Source organism: Canis lupus, chromosome 5, assembly GCF_048164855.1.
Source record: "Canis lupus baileyi chromosome 5, mCanLup2.hap1, whole genome shotgun sequence".
NCBI classification, from domain to species: Eukaryota; Metazoa; Chordata; class Mammalia; order Carnivora; family Canidae; genus Canis; species Canis lupus.
This window is the reverse complement of record NC_132842.1, coordinates 43,686,921-43,694,351: the sequence shown is the minus strand read 5'-3', so window position 1 is coordinate 43,694,351 and position 7,431 is coordinate 43,686,921.

Genomic DNA, 7,431 nt, shown 5'->3' with positions numbered 1-7,431 from the left:
GATTAACAGGAGAAAAAACAAGTTAATTTCATATGTAGAGAAGACCCCATAAAAATAAGAGATTCAAAGAAATGATCAAAGCAGAAAGCTTTTATACCTTTTAGATAAGCAATAAATCTGTGAAGCACTGACAAGACAAAAATATTTGGACCTAAGGTAGTAAATTGATGAAGAAATAACAAACGCTGCTTATATAGCCTTCTCAGCCCTAAGTTCCCTATCTTTGGTGATAAGGATCCATTCTTCCTTCCCAGTATGAGGGTGGTGGATAACATTTCATATGTTTTTGGGGACACAAAAGAAGCTCGGAGAGTCCTTCCTCCAGCAGCTGCTTCTCGAGTACATTTAATTCGAAATAGTATGCCAGGAGAGAGGCAAGACGATGGGAGAGTGGGGGACTCTTCATCTGGTTCCTTGAATTTAGCTAGATAACTATGAAAGCGTTCTGAACATCCATAAATTCAACAAGGGTTATAAAAAAAAGAATATCTGGAACTCTACAAGTAAAAAAGCAATGACTTTTTGAAAGGTAGGAGATGTGGACAAGTGAACCTAAGGGGAGACATCGGAAGATAAGTGGGGCAGGGGGGCTCCACTAGTGGAAAGTGTTATAGCCCTGGAGGACAAAATCAGAACCCTTAGAAATCTGCTCCACTGTGAGACATCCCTGCTTGAACAGTGCTCAGTTCTAGGTGGGACAGCGTAGTCTCAGGATCCCCAGAGTCACAGAATTAACGAGGGCCTGAGCCAGTGGAGTTCCCAAGCAGTGGAATGGGGAAACTGGTTGGGGTCAGCGAGCCCAGGAGGTTGCTCTCAACTTGGTTTGCCACAGACCACTAGTAATCAAGGGACTGCTCTATCCCTGGGGAACCTGCAAAGGACTAGAATGTGGAGACCCTCTGCCCTCCCCTGGGAGGGGCAGAGCAGATGCGCTCACAACCCGACAACAGCTGTCAGGGCAAAGCCCTTACAAAAGATAATCCTGGGCAACACTCTGACTTCCCCCAGAGGGGTGGAGCAGATGTGAACACAATCTGGCTGCCGCTCTCAGTGCCAGTGCCCTACGAAGTGCAGTGGGGTGAGACGCTCTGCCTTCCCCTCGGAGGATCAGTGTTGCACGCACTGTAGGAGTCAGCGGACTGTGGCAAACACCAAAGTGAAGATCGTTATCTCTGAGGGTTTCCCCGAAGACAAGGGACCATGATCTTTCGTTCTGGGGCTGGAGATCAGGGCACAGCCATTTTTATTTGGATCCTCTAAAGGGGCGTGGAAAGCCTTCAGGGAACAAAAGCCACACTGAGGACCAGCTTACACTGAATCTTGGCCCCCTGGCAAGGGGCAGGGCTACTCTACTCAGGCAAAGACACCTGAGGAGCAGCGCAGCAGGCCCCTCCCCCGTAAGACCAGCAGGAAGAACAAGGAACAGCAAACTTATAGACCCCACAGGACTATAAAACTCCAGGGGGAAATAGTATATAGAATTTGGGGTTTGGGGATGCCTGGGTGGCTCAGCTGTTGAGCATCTGCCTTCAGCTCAGGGCATGATCCAACAGTCCAGGGATGGAGTCCCACATTGGGCTCCCTGCATGGAGCCTGCTTCTCCCTCTGCCTCTGTCTCTGCCTCTGTCTCTCTCATGAATAAATAAATAAAAATCTAAAAAAAAAAAAAAAAAAAGAAGAAGAAAAGAATTAGAGGTTTTTTCTCATGATTAATCATTTATCTTTCAATTTTAAATTTTCTATTTCTTTTTCCCCCTTTTCCATTTTCAACTAGTTTTTTATTTACTGTTTAAGTCTCTTTTTAACTTTCATTTTTTATATTTACATCTTATAGATATATACTTCATTTTTGTCTTCCTTTCACTCTATTCAATTCCATTCCAGTATATTTATATATACTTTCTTTATAATTTTGGGATTTAGTGTCTTCTAATACAGAGATCAAAATATACTCAGAAACAAGTGGATTACCCTGCTTTGTCCACCCTGTGATATTATATTCTCTCTCCCCTCCACTTTTTTCTTTTGCTTTTTCTTTTGTTTTTCTGTTTTGCTCTCTGATTTCATCACATTTATCTAGTGTATATTTTACTTGCGTCATGGTTGATATTTTTTATTCTTCTTACTTGTTGATTCATTCTTCTCTGGACAAAATGACTAGAAGGAGGAATTCACAACAAAAGAAAGAACTAGAGGTAATACCCTCTGCCACAGATCTAATCAATATGGATTTAAGCAAAATGTCAGAGATGGAATTCAGGATAACAATTAAAGTTACCAGTGGGGCTTGAAAAATGCATAAAGACACTAGAAAATCTCTTAGTGCAGAAATGAGATCTAATCAAGTCAAAATTAAAATGTTCGAACTGAAATGCAGTCTAAATTGGATGCTCTAACAGCTAGGGTAAATAAGGCAGAAGAGAAAGTAAGAGACATAGAATACAAATAGATGGAAAGGAAGGAAGCTGAGGAAAAGAGAAAACAATTCATGAGGAGAGACTTTGAGAAATCAGTGATTCTATGAAAAGAACCAACATCAGAATTATTGGAGTGCCTGAGGGTGGAGGGGTGCAAACAGAAGGTATATTTGAGTAAATCATAGCTGAGAATTTCCCTATGGGGAAAGAAACAGGGATTCACGGCCAAGAGGCAGAGAGGACCTCTCCAAAAATAAATAAAAATCGATCAACACCCCAACATGTAATAGTGAAGCTTGCAAATTTCAGAGATAAAGAGAAAAACCTGAAAGCAGCTCAAAACAAGAGATTCTTAACATACAGAGGGAGAAACATTAGAATGACAGCAGACCTATCCACAGAAACCTACCAGGCCAGAAAGGGCTGGCATGATATATCCAGGGTACTCAATGAGAAAAACATGCAGCCAAGAATACTTTATCCGGCAAGGCAGTCATTCAAAATGGAAGGAGAGATAAAGAGCTTCCAAGGCAGACAGAAACTGAAAAAATATGCGACCACCAGGCCTGCCCTGCGAGAAATATTAAGGGGGATCCTGTAAGTGAAGAGAGAGCCCAAGAGTAACATAGACCAGGAAAAAACAGAGACAGTCTACAGAAACAGTGACTTTACAGGTAATACAATGGCAGTAAATGCATCTCTTTCAATAGTTAGTCTGAATGTAAATGGACTGAATGTTCCAACCAAGACACAGGATATCAGATTGGATAAAAAAGCAAGACCCATCCATATCCTGTCTACAAGAGACTAATTTTAGACCTCAAAATACCTCTAGACTGAAAATGAGGGGTGGAGAAACATTTACCATGTAAACGGACCTCAAAAGAATGCTGAGGTAGCAATCCTCATATCAGACAAATTAGATTTTAACCAAAGACTGTGGTAAGAGATGAAGAGGGACACTATCTCATACTTCTTGTTAATAAGAAGATCTAACATTTATAAATATTTATGTTCCTACTGTGGGAGCAGACAACTATATCAGCCAATTAACAACCAAAGTAAAGAAACACATAGATAATAATATATTAATAGTAGGAGACTACAACACCCTACTCACAGCAATGGGCAGAGCACCTAAGAGAAGATCAGCAAAGAAACAAGAGCTTTGAATGACACACTGGACCAGATGGACTTCACAAACATATACAGAACATTCCATTCTAAAGCAACTGCACATGGAAATTTCTCCAGAATAGATCCCATACTGGTTCACAAATCAGGTCTCAACCAATACCAAAAGATTGGGATTATTCCCTGCATATTTTCAGACCACAATGCTTTGAAACTTGAACTCTATCACAAGAGGAAATTTGGAAAGAACTCAAACACTTGCAAATTAAAAAGGATTCTACTAAAGAATGAATGGGTCAACCAGGAAATTAAAGAAGAATTTAAAAGATTCATGCAAACTAATAAAAATGAAAGCACAACTGTTTATAACCTTTGGGATACAGCAAAGGCAGTCCTAAGAAGGAATGCTTCTCAATACAAACCCCTCTCAAAAATTAGAAAAATCTCAAATACACAACCCGATCTTACACCTAAAGGACCTGGAGAAAGAACAGCAAATAATGCCTAAACCATAGAGGAGAAGAGAAATAATAAAGATTAGAACAGAAATCAATGAAATAGAAACCAGAAGAATAATAGGAACAGGTCAACAAAACTAGGAGCTGGTTCTTTGAAAGAATTAATAAAATAGATAAAACCCTAGTCAGACTTATCAAAAAGAAAAGAGAAATGATCCAAATTAATAAAATCATGAATGCAAAAGAGATCAAAAAAAAAGGAAAGAAGAAAGAAGAAAGAAAGAAAGAAAGAGAAAGAAAGAAAGAAAGAAAGAAAGAAAGAAAGAAAGAAAGAAAGAGAAAAAGAGAGAGAGAGAAAGAAGAGATCACGATTAGCACCAAGGATATACAAACAATTTTAATAACATATTATCCGGAAAACTGTGTGGAGGTTCCTCAAAGAGTTAAAAATAGATCTGCCCTATGACCCAGCAATTGCACTGCTGGGGATTTATCCCAAAGATACAGATGCAGTGAAATGCCAGGACACCTGCACCCCGATGTTTATAGCAGCAATGTCCACAATAGCCAAACTGTGGAAGGAGCCTCGGTGTCCATTGAAAGATGAATGGATAAAGAAGATGTGGTATATGTATACAATGGAATATTACTCAGCCATCAGAAAGGACAAATACCCACCGTTTGCTTCAACGTGGATGCAACTGAAGGGTATGATGCTGAGTGAAATAAGTCAATTGGAGAAGGACAAACATTATATGGTATTATTCATTTGGGGAATATAAAAAATAGTGAAAGGGAATAAAGGGGAAAGGAGAAAAAATGAGTGGGAAATATCAGAAAGGGAGAAGGAATGTGAGAGACTCCTAACTCTGGGAAACGAACAAGGGGTGGTAGAAAGGGAGATGGGTGGGGGTGACTGGATGACGGGCACTGATGGGGGCACTTGATGGGATGAGCACTGGGGGTTATGCTATATGTTGGCAAATTGAACTCCAATAAAAAAAAAAGAAACAAAAAAGAACATATTATACATATTATGAACAACTATACCAGCACATTAGGCAATCTGGAAGAAATGGATGCATTCCTGGAAACTTATACATTACCAAAACTGAAATAGGAAGAAATTGAAAACCTAAACAGACCAATAACCAACAAGGAATTTGAAGTAGTCATCAAAAACCTCCCAAAAAACAAGAGTCCAGGGCCAGGTGGCTTCCCAGAGGAATTCTACCAAACATTTAAAGAAGAAATAATAATAGTAATGATAATGATAATAATAATAAGTAAAAAATAAAGAAGAAATAATATCTATTCTACTGAGCTGTTTCAAAAAATACAAATGGAAGGAAAACTTCCAAACTTGTTCTATGATGCCAAAATTACCTTGATCCCTAAACCAGACAAAGACCCCATCAAAAAGGAGAATTACAGACCAATATCCCTGATTAACTTAGATGTCAAAATATTCACTAAGATACTAGCTAATAGGATCCAACAGTACATTATAAGGATTATGTGGGACGACCAAGTGGGATTTATCCCTAGGATGCAAAGGTGGTTCAACATTTACAAATCAAAAATACAGGGCAGCCTGGGGGGCTCAGTGGTTTAGCGCCACCTTCAGTCCAGGGCCTGATCCTGGAGACCCAGGATCAAGTCCCAGGTCGGGCTCCCTGCATGGGGCCTGCTTCTCCCTCTGCCTGTATCTCTGCCCTACCCCTCTATCTATCTATCTATCTATCTATCTATCTATCTATCTATCTATCATCTATCTATCTCTTTGTCTCTCATGAATAAATAAATTAAATCTTTTTTAAAAAATCAAAAATAGATCACATTAATAAAAGAAAAGACAAAAACCAGATGATCCTCTCAACTGATACAGAAAAAGCATTTCACAAAACACAGCATCCTTTCTTGATTAAAACTTTTCAAAGAGTGGGGATAGTGGGACTCCTGGATGGCTCAGCAATTGAGTGTCTGCCTTTGGCTCAGGGCCTGATCCTGGATTTCCAGGATTGAGTCCCACATCGGGCTCTTTGCATGGAGCCTACTTCTCCTCCCTCTGCCTGTGTCTGCCTCTCTGTCTCTGTGTCTCCCATGAATAAATAAATAAACTCTTTAAAAAAAGAGTAGGTATAAAGGGAACATACCTCAATATCATAAAAGCCATCAACAAAAAACAAACCCACAGTGAATATCATTCTCAATGGAGAAAAACTGAGAGCTTCTCCCCTAAGGTCAGGAACACAACAGGGATGGCCACTCTACCCACTACTGTTCAACATAGCCATTTCTTTTTGCTGTCTGATTGCTGCAAGTCCTAGCCTCAGCAATCAGACAGCAAAAAGAAAGAAAAGGCATTCCGATTGGCAAAGAACAAATCAAACTCTCACTCTTTGTAGATGACATACCTTATGTGGAGAACCCAGAGACTTCACTCCAAAATTGCTAGAACCCACATAGCAATTCAGCGACATAGCAGGATACAAAATCAATGCACAGAAATCAGTTGCATTTCTATATACTAACAATGAGGCTAAAGAAAGAGATATTAAAAAATTGATTCCATTTACAATTGCACCAAAAACCATAAGATGCCTAGGAATAAACCTAACCAAAGAGGTAAAGGATCTGTACTCTAAAACTACAGAACACTTATGAAAAATTGAGGGAGACACAAAAAGATGGAAAACATTCCATGCTCATGGATTGGAAGAATAAATATTTAAAATGTCTGCCACCCTATCAATCGGAATTGTCTATGCAATCCCTATCAAAATCCCACTGACATTTTTCAAAGAGCTAGAACAAATGATCCTAAAATTTGTATGCAACCAGACAAGACCTCTAATAGCCAGAGGAATGTTGGAAAAGAAAACCAAAGGTGGGGGCATCATGAATACAAATCAAAACCACAATGAGATACCACTTTACCAGTGAGAATGGCTAAAATTAACAAGACAAGAAAAAACAAGAGTTGGCAAGGATGTGGAGAAAGGGGAACGCTCTTACAATGTTGGTAGGAATGAAGCTGGTACAGCCACTCTGGAAAACAATGTGGAGGTTCCTCAAGAAGTTAAAAATAGAGCTACCCTATGCCCTAGCAATTGCACAACTCGGTATTTACCCCAAAGATACAGATGCGATGAAACGAAGGGGCACCTGCACCCCAATGTTCATAGCAGCAATGTCCACAATAGCCGAACTGCAGAAGGAGCTGAGATGTCCTCTGGCAGATGAATGGATTAAGATTTGGTATATAAATACAATGGAATACTACTCAGTCATCAGAAAGGATGAATACGTACCATTACATCGATGTGGATGGAACTTGAAGGTATTTTGCTAAGTGATATAAATCAGTCAGATAAAGATAATTATCATATGGTTTGGCTCATATGCAGAATATAAGAAAT